Source organism: Myotis yumanensis, unplaced genomic scaffold (genome assembly GCF_028538775.1).
Source record: "Myotis yumanensis isolate MYYU_CA2020_CCGP unplaced genomic scaffold, mMyoYum1.0.hap1 SCAF_3, whole genome shotgun sequence".
NCBI classification, from domain to species: Eukaryota; Metazoa; Chordata; class Mammalia; order Chiroptera; family Vespertilionidae; genus Myotis; species Myotis yumanensis.
The window spans coordinates 167,131,534-167,149,686 of NW_027223754.1; the positions used below are offsets into that span (position 1 = coordinate 167,131,534).

General features: G+C 42.0%; 1 protein-coding gene across 3 annotated transcripts in view; it reads right to left on the reverse strand.

The window, feature by feature from the left end:
* PCED1B (PC-esterase domain containing 1B) overlaps window positions 1-18,153 on the reverse strand; it is a 140,190-nt gene that overhangs the window by 38,410 nt on the left and 83,627 nt on the right. Inside the window, exon 3 of one of the 3 annotated variants that reach the window (XM_070410364.1) lies at window positions 4,297-4,391. The exons of the other annotated variants lie outside the window; for them this stretch is intronic. The gene's annotated coding sequence lies outside the window, so the exon portion shown is untranslated. The remainder of the gene's footprint in view (window positions 1-4,296; window positions 4,392-18,153) is intronic. 3 annotated transcript variants of the gene reach the window in all.

Consider the following 18,153-nt stretch of genomic DNA (forward strand, 5'->3'; position numbering starts at 1 on the left):
TTAACCTCTCTAAGCTTTTATCTATAAAAGCAAGAAAAGTAAGAATATGTTGGGGTCCAGCCCCAGCAGGTCCAGGGGTTCCCAAAGGTGTGGATGGAGTCAGTGAAGAAGGAATGACACGGAGACAGCGTTCAGTTGATCAGCAGCCTAGCCAGGTTCTAGCCAGGTTCTATCTTTATTGTCCTGTTACATCTGTATTTATACCAGTTGATTTTAATCCTATCCATTCTATTCCAAAAGTTAGGGCGTTTGCTAATCTAGTTCTGTTGAGTTTAATCCTATCAATTCTATTCCAAAGGTTAGGGCATTTGTTAATCTAGTTCTGTTGAGTTTAATCCTGTCTAGGTTAATCTCTGTGTTCCATTACAAGGGCTATTCCAAGGTCACTGCTCTACTGAAAAGCTACAAGGAAGTGACTGAAGGAGATTATCCTACCCAGTAAAGGTTATGTCCTCCCAGCCTCGCTGCTTGCCTTCCCTGGGACTGCCCTGTGTCTCCAGGGGTATAGGCTTTGGTGCTTTCCCTGGTGGGCAGACCCCTGGGGACGTCGGCCCAACAAGTCCCAAATTTATTGCCAACAGTCTTAGTCCAAGTTCTTCATAAGTAGTACATGGTATTTCTGTAACACTAGGGGGTTTCACTGATTTATTCTCTTCCTTAGTCCTGTTAATCCCTAACTCTAGGGAAAAAATCCTCACCTGGGGAAACAACCTTTCTCAGGGAGGTGGGCTTATTTAAAAAACATAGCGCTAAGAGGGAGAGCAAACATATTAAGAACAGTATGCCATATACGCCAGGTCCCTTGAAACATATGCTGTGCAGATGTTTCTTCCCTGCAGCGACTGTGTCAAGCAGCAAGGATGGACCGGCTTCCAGCAAGAATAGTTCTATGTACAAAGTTGTTGTGAGGACTGAGAGTTTATACCACTAACTTTGCACATATAATGAGTGTCTACTAATTACCAAGCCCCGAATTCAAAGGGCTTTCCGTGAGCTAGGAGAGATGCAAAACATTTACACACCACTGAGGCAGGTAAGAAGCTAGGAAACTCCTTGACAGGTAGAATGGGGGAAACTGAGACAGATAGTTAAACAGACAGCCAAGCAATTAACAGCCAGCTAAGCAAGATCTTATCTTCTCTAACCAAGGACACCTAGGACCAAACGGTTTGCACCTCTCCTCCCCCAACCAGAGAGTGAGTAGCTTAAATCACCCTGGTCAGGGAAATAGAGAACAGAGGCCCAGTTGGTGCCATTAGTGCCAGCCAAACCCCAGAACTGGATGAAGTCAGGGGAATAAATAACAACAATCAATTAGAGCCAAACAAATTCAAAATAAAAGTGAAGCTGACCAGAGAGTGATCCTAAACTCCCCTATACCCTCATTTTGATGCATTAGCATATCAAAAAACATACCTGGAAAACTGTTGAATATTCTGTTGAGACCCTCCCCTAAACTCCCACCTTTAGAAAACAGGTAAGAACCATTAAGACAAAGGATGCCTTGAGCATGCCCCAGCCTCCCAAAGCCCCCCACACCCTCTCCCCTAGTGCATCCTTGCTTTCTTTCTCTAAAGGGTCCCATGAGACTTGCAACCAGGGGAGCAATGGGCAGGCTAGCTTGTCCTGGCTAACCCCCTGAACCTGTCTCCAAGGGACTTAGATCCTTTGCCTCTATAATTTGTTTCCTGAGTTCACACAGCCCCCGCATGGCTAGCTTCTGTCTCTGTGATTTTATTCCTAAAAGGGCCAACCAAGGCATGCCTAGGATCGGTTCTTTTTTTCTTTTCTTTTTTAAATATGTTTTTAGAAAAATATCCTTGGGTGATAATTAATAACAATAATAAATATGTTTTTATTGATTTCAGTGAGGAAGGGAAAGGGAGAGATAGAAACATTTAATGAAAGAGAAACATCGATCAGCAGCCTCCTGCACACCCCCCACTGAGGACTGAGCCCACAACCTGGGTAGGTGCCCTGACCTGGAATGGAACCGGCAACCTCCGGCTGCAAAGGGAGGATGCTCAACCAGCTGAACCACCCAGGCTGGGCCAGGCTCACGTCTTTTCCTCGCATTTCCAAAGGGCCAAGGCCCTCTGCCTAGGCTCATTCCTGTTGCTGTGATCTTGCCAGTTCCATCTTTAGCCCTTCCTTTGTGTCACTGTCCCCAGCTTTACTAAAATGTACTCTCAAAATCACCTGGACTCACATATCGAAATCTTTCCTGCATGAAGTCAAGAGCCCACATATTCTAGACCCACTTTGGCCCAGTCCCTTTCTGGTGACATCACAGTGTGTCAGTGCGAGTGAATTATGAGAGGAGCCAGAATCATGCACTCTGCTTGAAGATGTGGGGAGAGAGGAATGAGGACTTGAGCTAACCTCGAAAGAATATGTTTCTGCAAAAATTATCCCTTGTGATCTAGGATAAATGAATCTCTGTGAACCTCAGCTTCCTCAGTTGGGGATAATGATAGTACCCATTTCAAGGAATGATTGTTCGGGTTAAGTGGGATAAGGTATGAAAAATGCCCAGCACAGTGCCCAGTGTACAGCAAGTACTCCATCAATGTTAGCTGTCTTTATTAACATCGTTACTATGGAGAACTTTTGGAGTCAATGAGTTCTGATGGACTCAATGACATGCCAAGGTTACAGCTAATATCTAGGCTTCCAATTTTATGCTCAAAATGAAAGTAGAGCTCTGGACTCATCCAATTCTACTTTTTTCACGGGAGATTCTAAAGAGAGTGTTGGCTTTGTATAACAGAGACTCCAGCAATTTTCCCCAAAGGAAAGCTTTGAATGAAATCATTTAACGTGTGAATGAGCTCATATCTAAAAGGATTACCCACACTGACAGGTAATCAGTCTGCCATATGTGGATATAAATTCACTTTTGCTTACAGGACATACTGAGGGTGTTTCCCCCCCAACCCTCCCCAGGTTTCATATTTCTCTTATTTCAGCCCTTCAAGCACCCTGTTCTCTGTAGCCTATTTGACTTTCATATCAAAGAAAATAAAAGCAAAACAAATATTCTACTTGTAATCAGCCTCCATTTACAGTAATCATGGTTTAAAAACTCTCTGCTGGCACTATGAAGAGGCGAAGAACATACAGCAAAGCCTCCATTATTGAGAGCTAGCCTTCTGTTGAGTAAGCCAGGTATGTATGCCATGAGAAAACAATCACTCTAGAATAATGTGCTGCTATTCCACGGCGATGCGGGATAGACTGTGTACACAGAGGAGACAGTAACTTGGCATTCTATTGGACAGGGGCTAATGAGGATGTAGAGAGAGAAAACAAGGATCTCTTTGGCAGGCGCTGTGCTGTGTGCTCCAGACAGTATCTGGATGATTCTGAGTCCGCTCTAGAAAATGGTAGTGGATGTGGATTGGCAAAGAGAAAGGCAGGCAGGGGTTCTCGTTGGAATCAGCTGGTACTAAAAAAACAACCAAACAAAACAAACGCCAAACACACCCTGCACCCACCCCCCGAGATTCTGCTTCAGTTCCTTTGGGCCCATGTACCACACCTTATGAAAGCTCCCAGGTGATTCTAACCTGCAACCAAAGCTGAGAACCTCTTTAGGGCAAAGACCGTCTGACAAATATTTCCAAGTTTGTGTGAAGAGCTGTAGGCTTGTGAAAATTCCCCCCACTGTAGAGGAAAGGTGGCTTCTTCCAGTTTAACTAAGGTGAGAGTAAAGGGGATGCACTGGGCTGTGAATATGCTAGTGTTTGCTTGTGGAAGATCAAGGTGAGGATTTGGGAGTGGCGACCCTCTGAGGCCCAGCAGGATTGCTGGAGGTGAAACTGGAGCACGGAATTGGGAAGACACTTGGGGATTTTAAGGAAAGATTGTGTCTCTGGGGCTGGACTTCATTGCATTTATGGCTTATGGAGCTGTCAGAAGATACAGGGGGGATGAGAATCTGCAAACAGACAGCTCAGGGCTTTGAAGTCAGCTGGATGCTCTTGTAAATGTTGCTTAAATGCAGTCTCAGCTTTTGATCATTTGTAAATTGCATCTCTTGTAGCTACCTTACATGTTTGTTGTGAAGATAAAACGGGATAATAGGCGCAAATGGGGTGTCATATCTGTCATATAGACAGTAACAAGCTGAATTAATATTACTGTTGTTTGAAAAGAAGACAGTTCTGTGTGTACAAATCACGCATTCCAGACTCAGGATTTGGGTGGCTGCAGATAAAAGAGGTTTCCCCTGGAAACTGGTATAGACATGGGGACCCATGTTTCTAGTACAAAGGGAGTTGGAGAAACTGTTACCTGACAGGAACCAGGACCGGAGCAGGTCTGCCTTGGCTGGCCTGTAGTGTGTGGGTTCTTGAATCCAGGTGATTTTTCGAGTACGTTCATTAAAGCTGGGGACAGCGAAACAAGGGAGGGCTTAGGATAGAAGAAGCAACAAGAGAGACCCTAGGCGGGGCTGGAGGAACTGACCCAAGCGGTCTCCTCTGTGGATCCCAGGCCTGGAGCAGCAGAAAGCTATGCTGAGGGCTTGCCAAACATCTTAGAGCCTTCTGTTTAGAAATTCTAAGGATGTCCATTTTGTCACAGGGCTAGTTGAAGTGAACATGCCAAGTTGGAGAAAAACACAAGATAGGTTTCAAGAGTGTGGCTCACAGTTCGGGCTCATTCACTGTTCGCTGAAATGAAGACAAAATGCACGATGGTGATGTAGGCAAAAAAGAAGAGATGGTTACCCTGGCTGGTTTGGCTCAGTGGATAGAGCATCAGCCTGTGTACCTCGGTTGCAGGTATGATCCCAAGCCCTGGTCCGGGCATGTGCAAGAGGCAACCAATCGATGTGTCTCTTTCACATCGACATTGCTCTCTCTGTGTCTCTTCCCCTCCCTTCCACTCTCTCTAAAAAATAATAAATAAATCAATAAATATCAATGAAAAAATATCCTCAGGTGAGGATTAACAACAACAAAAAAGAGCGAGAGAGGTGGCCTCGCAAGTAAGCCCATGGTGTTTGGATTTGATGTTACTGGCAGCAGAAAGCCACTCTGAATCCTAGGGTGGTGTTTAAGGCCCTGTAAACTAAAACTAAGAAAGTTGAAGAAATAAATGCATCCCAGGTCACCCATCCATTAAGTGGACTTTAAAGAAGAATATGCTCATCATGAGAATAATAGTCGCTGTAACAATGTATTTAAGCAAGATTATGGGCTCTTCTTTTCTGAATAGGACTGAGTAGAGGAGGAAAATTCCCCCCTTCTTCTCTTCTAGGCTTTTTAACTAAATCCACATAACACAGGTTAACTACAAAAACTTACATAAGGGAGTCCATAGACATATGAGAGACTCAAAGAAGTGACCAAAGCAAGCTGCTTTTATGGCTTCTAGACAAATAAACAAAACATTTGTGAAGAATTAACAAGAAAAAGGGGTTTCAGCCTCAGGTAGTAAATTAATGAGAAGTAACATGGTTTGTTTATACAGCCTTCTTGTCCCCAAATTTCCTATCTCTGGTGATAAAGATGCCTTCTTCCCTCTTGGGCCAGGGCAGGTACCTTTCACATGGGAGATTTATTTCCTTTTAGGAGGACAAAGGAGGGTCAGCCTGTCCTTGCACTGGCTGTTTCTTAAGTAACTTTAATTCAAAATAATCACTATGTCAAAGTGGCATATATTGGGGTGGCACATTCCGCTCCCTTTCAACTGCACATTCTGGTTGGGCAGGTTGTTCTTGGTGGAAGAGTGAACTATAGACTTGGTCCTGAAATCAGTCTGTTCTCTGCTCCCCAAGCATGCACCCTGCTGTGGGGCAGCAGCTGCCCAGGAGGGATGCCTTTATCCAGTTTCACACAAAGGCACCCCAGGGAGTAGTGGCAGCCCATCTCAAAGGTCTGAAAACACAATTCATGCTCTTCTGCTTAGATAACTTTAAGGTCACTTCCAGACTCTGGAGTAGAAAACCAATGACGTGAGCAATAAAGTGGGGGTGGGGGTGGGGAGAGATGAAGACAAAAAATGATCAAAATATAAGGTAGAGAAAGTGAAACAGAACAGCAAAATGAGGTGAATCATGAGGAACAGCAGTGGGTGCCATGCTAAGTGGAGGTCCCCCCCACATTTCTGGTACTGTGAGTAAACATGGAGAGAAAGTTCACAGTGACCTACTCAACAGCAGAAATCCAAACAGGGCCGAAGGCAATGCGGAGGCATTTTGCAGGAAGCAGCAGCATGAGCCTGGCACCTAAACCCAGTGACTGTATAACCAGGGCTGGACAAAAGTCCATTTTACCAGCAACAAGTCTGCGCTTTCATCCCAACTCCCTTTCCCCTCTGCCCACTCCAGCACCGCAGTGCAACGGAAGGCAACAGTTCATGTTTCACATTTCAATTTGAATGATGAAAGTTTCCATATTATGTTCATATCTGCAAGGTTCTGCCATTTTTTTAAAAAATATGTTTTTGTTGATTTCAGAGAGAAAGAGAGAGGGAGAGATAGAAATATCAATGATGAGAGAGAATCATTGATTGGCTGCCTCCTGCACGCCCCACACTGGGAATAGAGCCTGCAACCTGGGCATGTGCCCCGACCGGGAATTGAACCATGACCTTCCTGGTTCATAGGTCAATGCTCAACCACTGAGCCACGCCGGCCAGGCGGTTCTGCCATTCTTAACCCTAACTGCTAACTCTTCTGGTACATACTCTGAGAAGGAAGTCCTTAACTTTGAGAGGCAGTTTGGTCTTAAAACTACCTAAGAAATGGCTCCAGTTCCTTTCAATTTCTAAGGAAAACAGAATTTTCACATTAAAAATGGAGATCACATCACCTAAGTGTAGAATTTTGTAGAAATAAATCAGATGAGTTCAAAGGACTTTTGCCTTATGGCTCTCAGCATACCCCATGCTTTTCCATAGGCCAGGAAGATCTATGGCCAATACCCTTCCTGGATTCTTGTCCCTATAAGACTTTTGTGGGGGACATCACTGATCCTGTGAGTTCCACTTGAGGGATTTATAACATGATCTATTACCCTTGGGGTTAGCCTTTAATAATTTACTCATTCAACGTTTAATTCAAAGTTCTTAGTAAGGGGAGACAGACATGCAATTTAATTAATGCCACAAAATGTTATATTGCTATAATAAATATATGGGATGGGGGGAGGGTGGAACAGAAAGGACAAGAAGGGGAGGTGCTCCCAGGCAGGACAAACTGGGACTAAAGCAGCCATGGGTCAGAGAGTTTGTTGTGGTCAGGAAGATGCAGGTAGATCAGATGGCCCATTAAAACTCTGTACTTGGAGCAGGTGGGATAAAGGATAGGTGGTCAGGGTGGCCTCTGGCCAGAGGTAGCCTCTAGCCAGAGACAGTCCTCTGTGTCCTCTGATCTTGTCTTCTTGTGGGAATGAATTCAAACAAGAGACAACAAATAGCAGCAAAGGCAGGCGAGAATTTATTTGCAGAAAAGGGATATACTCAGATAGAGCCTGAGCACGCAACTCAGCCCACAGAAGCCAAACAAAGTGCCCTGCTCAGTTGGGGGTTCGGGGGATGTATACCCCTAGGCAAGCGACAAGGCTCCTTCACCCAGGTGTTATGCCACTGGTTAGACCATATCCTGGAGGGGCTCTGAATCTTCTCTCCTCACATAGGGATCTGTTGTCTTCATCACCTAATTTTGGCTTGTCATGTCTCACACATATCCCCTCCAAGCCCCAACGGCCTTACTCAGCTCATATCTTCCTAGCTGCCTACTCTAACACTATGAGGCTACAAGCATGAGGAGAAAAGTCTATAATCTAAAAAATGGTCAAAAGGAAAGCTAGGGAAAGGGTAGATATCTGTTGATAAACATCAACCTCTAGACCTCTTGAAATACAAGAAAATAATGTGAGCTATTAAGCCACTGCCAAGATTTCTGTCACTTGTACTCAAAAACACCCTAATAAATTTCCCTAGTTCCTAATAAAATTAGAAAAATAAGGCACTACAAATTTCATAGATCTAGATTCATTAAACTTAAAAAGCTGTTCTTTATTCCAAAGTTATGCCATTCTCATATTTTTATTAAAATATTCTTTCTTTTATGAAATGATGGTGATCGTCAATTGTCATTTGTTTTTCAATGTCTTTGCTTGGCACAGGATGGAAAAAAAGCAAGGAATGAAGAAAAAAGAAAGGGAAGAAGGAAGGAAAATATTTTAGATAGTCTTTCTCTAATTTTCAAATATTTTCTTCTCTTTTTCGTTTAAGCTTGTGAAATCCAAGAGTCCGTGACACGAAGAGTGTTGGCTGAATTTGCCTTAAAGGCCTAGAATTCGTGATGTGCTTTGGAGTCTCTGGCATTGGCTCATGAGAGCAGATGGTTAAATTTCCAGGAACCACCTTGGTAGCTTGAAATGCGAGGTGGTGCGAGTATTGACACCACAGAAACCTACAAAAGCTATAAATCAGCCCCCTCCCCCAGCGAGTTGTTTTCCTGCACACCACGGCCCTGACCTTGCCTCTTGCAAGTGTCCAGGGATATTACACGAGGCACAACTCACACCAACTAAAACACACATGAGGTTGAGATGGACATCATTAACTACATCTTTACAATGAGAAACATTCTCTCTCATTGCTTGCTTAATGATCTGACGCTCCATTTCCCTCACTAAAATATCAGCTGCCTCAGCAGGAACCATATCTGTTCTACTCACACCATATCCCGGCTGCCTATCAGCACAGAGTGTACACAGGGGCCTGGTCTTCCTAGGAGTTATGATCAGAAATTCCATAGTCATTAGAATGTCTGGGGGGAGCAAAAGTTGTCATAATATTAGGATATTCACCAGTGAGGGAAGTTTGTTGACAGGGAGTCCCTATCCTCATGTGGTACACATTCTCAGGTGGCAGAGTGAGAATATGAAAGTAACAAAAATATGATGTAATTTCACACAGTGAAAATAACCTGGGTGTGAGTTTTAAACAGATCACTGAACTTGCTCAGTAAAATACAGTTCGATAGATGGTTTACAGGTGTTTAAAAAAAATCAAATGGTTTGATAGCCAATACATTTGGGAAATGATGGTTAAAACAAGTTATTTCTTTACTGCTAAGCTTCTCAGAGCTTTTATTGTGATGCTGATGTGCTTGGGAAGCTTTACTTTGACCATGGAATCCATTTTTGAGATCTTCACCTATATTGAGTGTTCCACAGAGCAAATTTTAAGTGTCAAGTGACAAAACGAAAACAATTTAGTATCGAGTTCGATGTACTTTATTCAAGGAGGAAAAGGACATCACAATTTCTGGAATGATGAGTATTGCAATCTTGTTTCTTCCTACGTCCTCATTTTTTTTTGGCATTCTTATGGACAGTTGGATGTTTCTGTTCTTAAGGCGGAATGGTGCAGTTACTGAGAGCTGGGGCTCTGGAGCCACCTTGGGTTCAAGTCCCAGCTCTTCCATTACTAGCTGTGTGGTCTTGTGCGTGCAAGTTACTTAATCCTCAGTTAATCCTTCAACTGTACGATGGGAATAATAATAATAACATCTCTCACCTGAGTTATTGAAAGGTTTAAAAAAGATAATACAGCCCAGCCAGCATGGCTCAGTGGTTGAGCATCAACCTATGAATCAGGAGATCACGGTTCAATTCCCGAGCAGGGCACTTACCCAGGTTGTGGGCTCAATCCCCAGTGTGGGGCGTGCAGGAGGCAGCCAATCAATGGTTCTCTCTCATCATTGATGTTTCTATTTCTCTCTCTCCCTCTCCCTTCCTCTCTGAAATCAATAAAAATATATTTTTAAAAAGATAATACATATAAAACCCTCAATATCCAGTATTATTATGATTTTAGCTCTCTCAGTACTGTAGGTCTATTGCTTACAGTGACCCCCTGTTATGCACGTATGAATTCTTCTAAGTCCACTCTCTTTCTTACCAATTCAGAGAGAAAAATTCAGTTCCTCTAGCACAGTGGTTCTCAATCTGTGGGTCGCGACCCCTTTGGGGGTCGAACGACCCTTTCACAGGGGTCGCCTAAGACCATAGGAAAACACATCTATAATTACATATTGTTTTTGTGATTAATCACTACTCTTTAATTATGTTCAATTTGTAAAAATGAAATTGGGGGTCACCACAACATGAGGAACTGTATTAAAGGGTCGCAGCATTGGGAAGGTTGAGAACCACTGTACAGCTCGTCACTGGGAGGATCTCCCACTTCAGCTGCTCCTTTCTGAACGATGTTCAAGTGTAACTGGCTCTCTTCAGTTTTAGGATTTCTAACTGAGCTCAGTCCCCTGAAAAGCGCCTGCTCAGAGAAACAGAACCATTTGTGACTTCCACATTACAGCCAACTGTTCTTTGAAAAGGTTCGTGAAGCCTTCAGCTTTTCCGTTATCAGTGGGAGTGAACTATTACTGGCATCCAGTTCTGCACTGATCTTGGACTTAGTCCTGATTTTGAAGGGAGGAAATTATAGGATGTTTCTTGGGGCTGGACTAAGATCGCAGAGGGGTTGTAATGGCTGGTAATGCTGTTCTGTCCTCTGTATAGCAATGACAAGAGTAATTTAATTTTATTTTATTTTTCAGTAGAGGGAAAATTAGACTGAGGGGGTAAAAAAAAGTTTTAGATTTGAAAGAATTTAGAGATCCAACATTTTTTTTCTACTAAGTATGGCTTTTCTATCTCATTGTACTCACTCAACAAAAATACAGTGGAAAATAACTTTAACAGCCAGAACCCAGCTCGCTGGAATCATGACTTAAATAGATTAGGAATATATATTTCAGAAGAAAACATCAAATAACATCAAGCTAGCTGACCTCAGTGATTAATCAAAAATCAGCTACTCGGGTAAATCAGCCCAACCTCTTATTCCTTATACTTTCAGCACTGCACTAGAATTTCATCTCCAGGGAAGAAGAGCTTTTTCTGTTATGCTCTTAGCCTCTAGGAGAGCACCCTGCATGTTGCAGACAGTCAGCCAATACTTGTCAAATTGATTGATGACTGAATGAACAGTATGCTTGGTTCTGGGAAAGTGGGAAGTGATAGTCAGAATTATGAAGCAGAGTCACTGGAAGGTCTCTTATGATGGATTAACATAACATCCATCATAAGAGAATGGAAGCAGTTGACTTGTATTTAAAAGATGCTGACAAAGTGCTGACTTTAAAAAAAGTAATCAGAACTATTATGTCATCAGAGTGGTCCCCCAATGCCTATTAATTGAGGCTTTTTTTAAAGAATGAAGGTGTAGGCACTGAGATTATGAGTTACCATAATTAGTGCAAACTGTGCATTTGATAATAGAACTGTATGAAAATCTCTCCCTCAGCTAACATTCCCAGATGTTCTAATGAGCTTTGATGCTCAGTCCCTCAATTCATTTTTGAGAAGAGGCTACCTCATATTAAACCCCATATTAATTTTCTTGTGTTTAATTGCGACTAACACTGGCACAGAAGGTCCCGCGTGGGCCTTTCAGAGATGGAGATCAGAGACAGAGAAGGAAAGATGGAGATCAGTTGTTAGGGTTTAAATTGTGGTTGCAACTGCATGGTAGGTAATTGGGTACTTCATAAACAACTTATGTCAATGTTTCTGTTTGTAATATACATATCTAGGTAAAAATTTATATCCTCAATCCTTTTTTACAATAATAGGAATTGCAAGTTTTAAATGATAGGCAATTGCCTTGGATTTTTTTTAAACAGTAATAATGAATTTTTATATCATGTAGCATAAAGAGTCAGTCTAACATTAAATTTCTGATACTGATACATCCAAGGAACCTTTTCTCTCTCCCTTTTTTTTTGAGATGGTGGCAAGAGCCATATGAGATATTCAGTGTTGCTGTTCCAGGATTTGACAGTGCCAACTTGATGTTCTCTGGCCTCACCAGCCCACGGGATTTCCTGCGGCCGCGCTTCATCTTAGCAAATAGTAACTCAGCACACACCCACCCATTGTCCCCATTTATTGTGGAGATTCCCCAAAGTCACATCTCCCCACAGACCTCTCTGCCCGACAGTTCCTACATGGCGTCCGCCTTCTGGTGCACTTCTTCCTGTCTTAGCCTGTCGGCCCTGTTTTGATTTCTGCTGGTGAGTAGGTCACTGTGAACTTTCTCTCCATGTTTATGTTCTCTTGGAAACATTCCCTAAGTTTCCAGTTGCCTGCCTACCCTGCCTGCCCCTCCCCCGCAGGCTGAGCTAAGGCATCAGTTGGGGCAAAGATGTCACAATCCTCCTCTCTTCTCCGTCACGAAGCAGAAGGCTCCGCAGACATCACTTGGCACATTTGGGTTTATCATGAGTGTGATGGGCGCACAGTGAGGCGACGGGGTGAAAGTGCACACGAGCAGCCAGTGAGTCAAATGCTTCCTAAGAAGGAAATGTCTTTCTCCTGCTTCTGCAGTGCTGAAACAAAACTTACTCGGGCTTCACACACAATACAACTTCCTCCAGAGCATCGCTCAGGTGGGCGCTGCCCACCATCCCTTCCAGGGCCCAGGGTTAGTCATCCCTTTGTTGAATCTAAAGGGCTTTTGTGGAAATTCTTTTCCGAGTTCACAGCTGATGCTGCATCTCAGACTGTGCCAAAAAGATGGCCCTTTTATTTGTTTTCTCTCCTTCATTTCTTTCTTTATTCAGCTTTAACTGTATCTTTTTGCGAGCCCCTTTGGGGATAGCCCTGACTCCTCTTCCTTATGTTTTTCTGATTTTAGCTGGTCTGAAATCCAGACACTTTTTCAAAAGGAAAAGTACTGAGTAATATTATCTAGAGAGCCAGTGGCTAGTCACACCAATATTAAAAGGAACAAGCAGATAGGTTTCTGAATTCCCAAATGGGGTTTCTCTACATTAGATGTGTCTATGACCCAACATTTAAAAATCATTATCATAGTCTAGATCAGTGATGGCGAACCTATGACACGCGTGTCAGAGGTGACACGTGAACTCATTTTTTTGGTTGATTTTTCTTTGTTAAATGGCATTTAAATATATAAAATAAATATCAAAAAATAAGTCTTTGTTTTACTATGGCTGCAAATATCAAAAAATTTCTATATGTGACATGGCACCAGAGTTAAGTTAGGGTTTTTCAAAATGCTGACACTCTGAGCTCAAAAGGTTTGCCATCACTGGGATAATGACCAAATAAAATTAATTATGAGGTTTGGCTCCTTTGGAAAAAAAGCCTTGAATTAATTTAATTCATGGATAGGAGGGTACTGTGCAAGTTAATATCGATTTACCAACTCAAATAATATGAGAGCTCAAGAGTAAATAAATACTTTTACATTGAACTTGGTTTTATTGCCCAGATATTGTGGGCACTTAGACACTTTGCTTCTAGGATAATGTAATGTCAACAAAAGAGAGAAAAATCAAGTTAAATTTCTAAGATCAGATTCCTAAGACAAAGCCAGTGCCATATGTTAACTGTAACTATTCTACTCAACTAGCAATTCAATGTTTCTATAATTTGTGATTCACTCTTCTCTACTCAACAGCAAAAATGCAGAACTGAAGGAATTTGATCAGGATTGTTAAATGGACATTTTAAAATAATTACAAGTGTTATAGTATCTGGATGTATAAAATTATATAGTTTTATATACAAGGTATATAGAAAGGTATATTGTCATAAATATTATAAGTAACAATAATAAATACCATTTATTTAGGCTTACTGTGTACCAGATATCTTTTCAGAACTTTATTTACATTATCTCATTTAATCTATGCATTAGATAGTTTTAATGCCCATTAAATGAAAACATTTAATTCCCATTAGATAAAAAGAAAATCTAATGTTCAATGATACTAAATAACTTGCCCAAATTAATACATTCTGTTGGTGGCAGGCCCAGCATTTGAACCTGTACATGTCTGACCATAGAGGTTATTCCCTTAACCCCTATGCTATGAGACAGAAAGCACAGAAAGTCACTTTAAAAAAGGGGTTAAGTGTATATACATTATTGCTTTATAATACTGTATAGAGTATAAGTGTATATAAATTATTTTTCTATCCTCTCATAAAATTGTCACATTCATTCAAATTAGCTACCCTCTGGAAAAGTAAATGCTGGAAAAGATGGAGGAGCGAAGAGTAAGGGGGTCTGGTGCTGAGACCAGTGGGTGGAGTGTACCAATGAGCAGCCAGCAGAACGCAGAGGAGGCCCAAGTCTGAGCAAGTCAGGAATCGGTGCAAGGGGGTGAGGAGGGCAGAAGGATGCTGCTGGGAGACAGTCACACAGAAGATCGGGGCGAGAGGGGTTGCAGGAGGCATCAGGAGTAGCCAGAGCAGAAGCACGTACCAGAGAGGTTTGATGTGGTTGTGCCTGTCCGCACATCTACGTTTTCTAAGAGTTCCCCTGTCAGTAGCCAGTCCCAGCAGAATCAGTCTATGCTCCTGACACTGGAGTGGGAACAGGCAGCTTGAGGCCCTGAGCTGAGGCAGAAGGATCCACTGCGTCTGTGCACCAGAAAATCCTGGGTAAGGGCTGCAGATACAAGATACCAGGTAGGTAAGTCCTAGGACATATAACATTCAGGGCATTTTGCTTCTTCAACCCCCTGATGCTCACTGCTTTTAATAGATCATGTTCACGTGTCTCCCAAAGGCAAAAATCAGCTCTCAGAGGCGTTCCATTCTGAACCTACAAAGGAAACATTTTTCTAGCTGCATTGTAAATTACAGGGTCCCCTCTCACTGGTTGAATTCAGTGAGTCACAAATTATTCAAAGCCATGTACACACCCCGGGTTAACCCTCATCGGTTCCCACCTTACAGGACCTGCTTTAATCATCAATTCTCCCCTTCGAATGCGGTCCTGAAAACTGAATGTTTCATTCTACATGTGGCTTGACCAGCAGGGAGTACAATACGTGTTCCTTCCCTAAACTGCTCCCTAAGCTTTTATTACTTACCGTTTAGATTGCATTAGCGTTTTAAGTTGCCACATCCCACTTGTATTGAGCTGTGGCCACAGAAAACTGCTAGATCTTTCCCACTTAAAGGGCAGCTATTAAGCCAGATATCCAATTAAAAATAACTTTTACATGGGTTTTTGCCTGGATTCCTATTCATTTCTTTGTGGGTTTAGTGGCCCAACATTTCAAGTTGCTAGGTTAAGCCTGAATTCCAGCCTGAGGATTATGTCACCCACTCAACGATGTCAGCGCTTCAGGCTCTGCGATAGCTGCAGGTATGATAAATTGCCCCCTATGTCTTCAATGAATTAAACAAATTTCAATCAAAGCCAACAAGTAGTGCCTGGCTGGCGTGACTCAGTGGTTAAGCGCCGACCTATGAACCAGGAGGTCACAGTTGGATTCCCAGTCAGGGCACATGCCTGGGTTGCAGGTTCGATCCCCAGTGTGTGGCGTGCAGGAGGCAGCCTATCAATGATTCTCTCTCATCATTGATGGTTCTCTCTCTCTCTCTCTCTCTCTCTCTCTTTCTCTCTCTTACTACCCTCCTCTCTGAAATCAATAAAAATGTATTTTTTTTTTTTAAAAAGCCAATGAGTATTTATTGAGCACACATTCTGAGTTAGCCACTCTTCTGAATGTGAGGATCAATGACATGCATTGATGATGTTTGGATGATGTAGACATGACTAATCTTCAAGGGGCTCAGGGAACATGGGGGAAATAGGCGTGAATATGGCTGAGTATGATACATTATGAGTAAAGTTCAATGAAAGCATAGGAAATTCAGCAACTCACGGAATTGCTTTAGTAGTTTTAGTTTCTTATGTATGTAATCTTCACTAAACCTCCCTGTTTTTACATTTCTGATTGGTTGGTATGGTATCAATTTAACCTAAAGCTACTGGACCAGTGGTTGCTCTACTGCCTAGTAGAGCAATTGGACCAAGGGATTGACACAGGATTTTGTATCACATGTGCTGATCACAGCAGAATGTGTGAATTTGATTTCATTAAGAATGTTGAGGGACATGACCAAGACATTAGAAATACACAAATATCTCATCATACCATCTCTTAGTGTGGTCTTGACTTTAAGACAACAACAATGTGAAAGTGCACAAGAGACTCAACTAACATATGCTGTCTCCTCCAGAATGCAAAGATAACAAGGAAGCAACAAGGAACAAAGGGGCCTCCTTCTTCAAGGAGGAATGTAATAATGGCCAGGTGGCTCCCTAATGGCTTTACAATCCCAGTAATAATTCAGATATGCAGCATCTCTACATTTCTACATCTTGCAGCCAGCCACCACGCATGCCCACACAATTTTTGGCAACTGAAGTTAAAATAATTATTTGGGTGGTTGACTAATTGTTCCTTTACCTTGCCTTCCAGATAGAAGGAGGAGGAAGAGCAGGAAGAGGAACGCTTTCTGCTCTTGGTTTTTCCCTAGACTGCAACATTTATGTTGGCCTTGTTCACATATACTAATCTGAGTCTTAGCAAGAACAAGAGATTACCTTCTCAGGTGTGGGGGCCTGTGGTATTTCACATGGAAAATAATGACTCAAGCCTGAATAAAACTGAAAGGGGGAGAGAATTTTTTTTTAGTATATTTTTAATGATGTCAGAGAGGAAAGGAGAGAGAGAGAGAGAGAGAGAGAGAGAGAGAGAGAAACATCAATGATGAGAGAGAATTATTGATCAGCTGCCTCCTGCACATCCCACACTTGGGGATTGAGCCCACAACCTGGTCATATGCCCTGACTAGAAATCAAACTGTGATCTCTTGTTTCATAGGTTAAAGCTCAACCACTGAGCCACGCAGGTCAGCGGATGGGAGAGAATTCTTCCATAGCCTCTAGCCCTCATTCAGAGCCTTCTCTCTCTTTTGACACCCTCTTCCCTAGGAAGGCTTGGGTCCTTAGGCAAGTTTCTTGCCTATGCCTTCCCCTGGTGAGAGCCTAGGTTCAGACCTTTCCTTAAACCTGGGCTGTGGGTAAGGTTGGTGCTCCCTTGGCCAGGAGGCACACCAGGACCAATGGCCCAAAGATTTTCAATTAACTTTCTGCTTGTTTTGCTTTTTATTTCTTTCCCCCGTCGCCTTCCTTTCCAAGTCATTCAAGTGTTTTATTACTAAAGCTCAAAACTCAGTTCTTAGCCAATGCGTATGAAGTAAAATTCCTGAAAGATATAATAAAGATAAAATAAACTGTTAATAGCGAGCCAATAAAACAAATGGAGTCAGGGAATTGGAAAATGGTGCTGGGACAGTTGGATATTTCTATGCAAATACACACACACACACGCACACACACACACACAAACAAACAACCCTCAACTATATTTTGAACCCTATGTAAAAATAACTTAAAAAAGCCTTTGTGACCTTGGGTTAATCAAAGATCTCTTAGATATGACACAAAAGCACAAACCATAAAACGAAAATGATAAGGTTCTCTTTTGTAAAAGATACTGTTAAGAAAATAAAAAGACTAGTTACAGACTGAGAGAAAATATTTGCAGAACACATATCTAATCAAGGACTTGTAGCTAGAATACATAAAGAACTTTCAAAATCCAGCAATAAGGAAACAAACAACCCAGTAAAAATATGGGCAAAAGATTTGAAGACCATCAAAGAAGATATACAGATGTCAAATAATTACATGAAAGGATGTTCAACATTGTAATTAATTAGAGAAATGCAAATTAAACCATGAGATACCACCTATTCTAACGGCTGAAATAAAACAAAATTGATATTACCATATGCTACGGAGGTTGCAAAACAGCCGAAACTCAACACTCTTGGTGGAAATAGAAAATGGCATAGCACTTTGAAAAAACAGTTTGGCACCCTGGATGAATTAAAATCATATTTACACAAAAACTTATACCCTAATTTCATAGCAGCACCATCTAAAATTGCCAGAAGCTAGAAACAACCCAGGTGTCCTTAGGGATAAATGGGTAAACAAGCTACAGTATAATCCATACCATGGAATACCACTCAGCAATGAAAAGGACTGAACTGCTAATACAGGCAATGGCTCAGATGAATCTTAAACATATTATGCTAAGTGAAAAAAGCCAGACCCAAAAGGGTACATATTATATATGAGCCTATTTATATGACATTTTGGGAAAGGCAAAATCATGGTCACAGAGAACAAACTGCCAAGGGCTGGGGTATAGAGAAGGGAACGGAC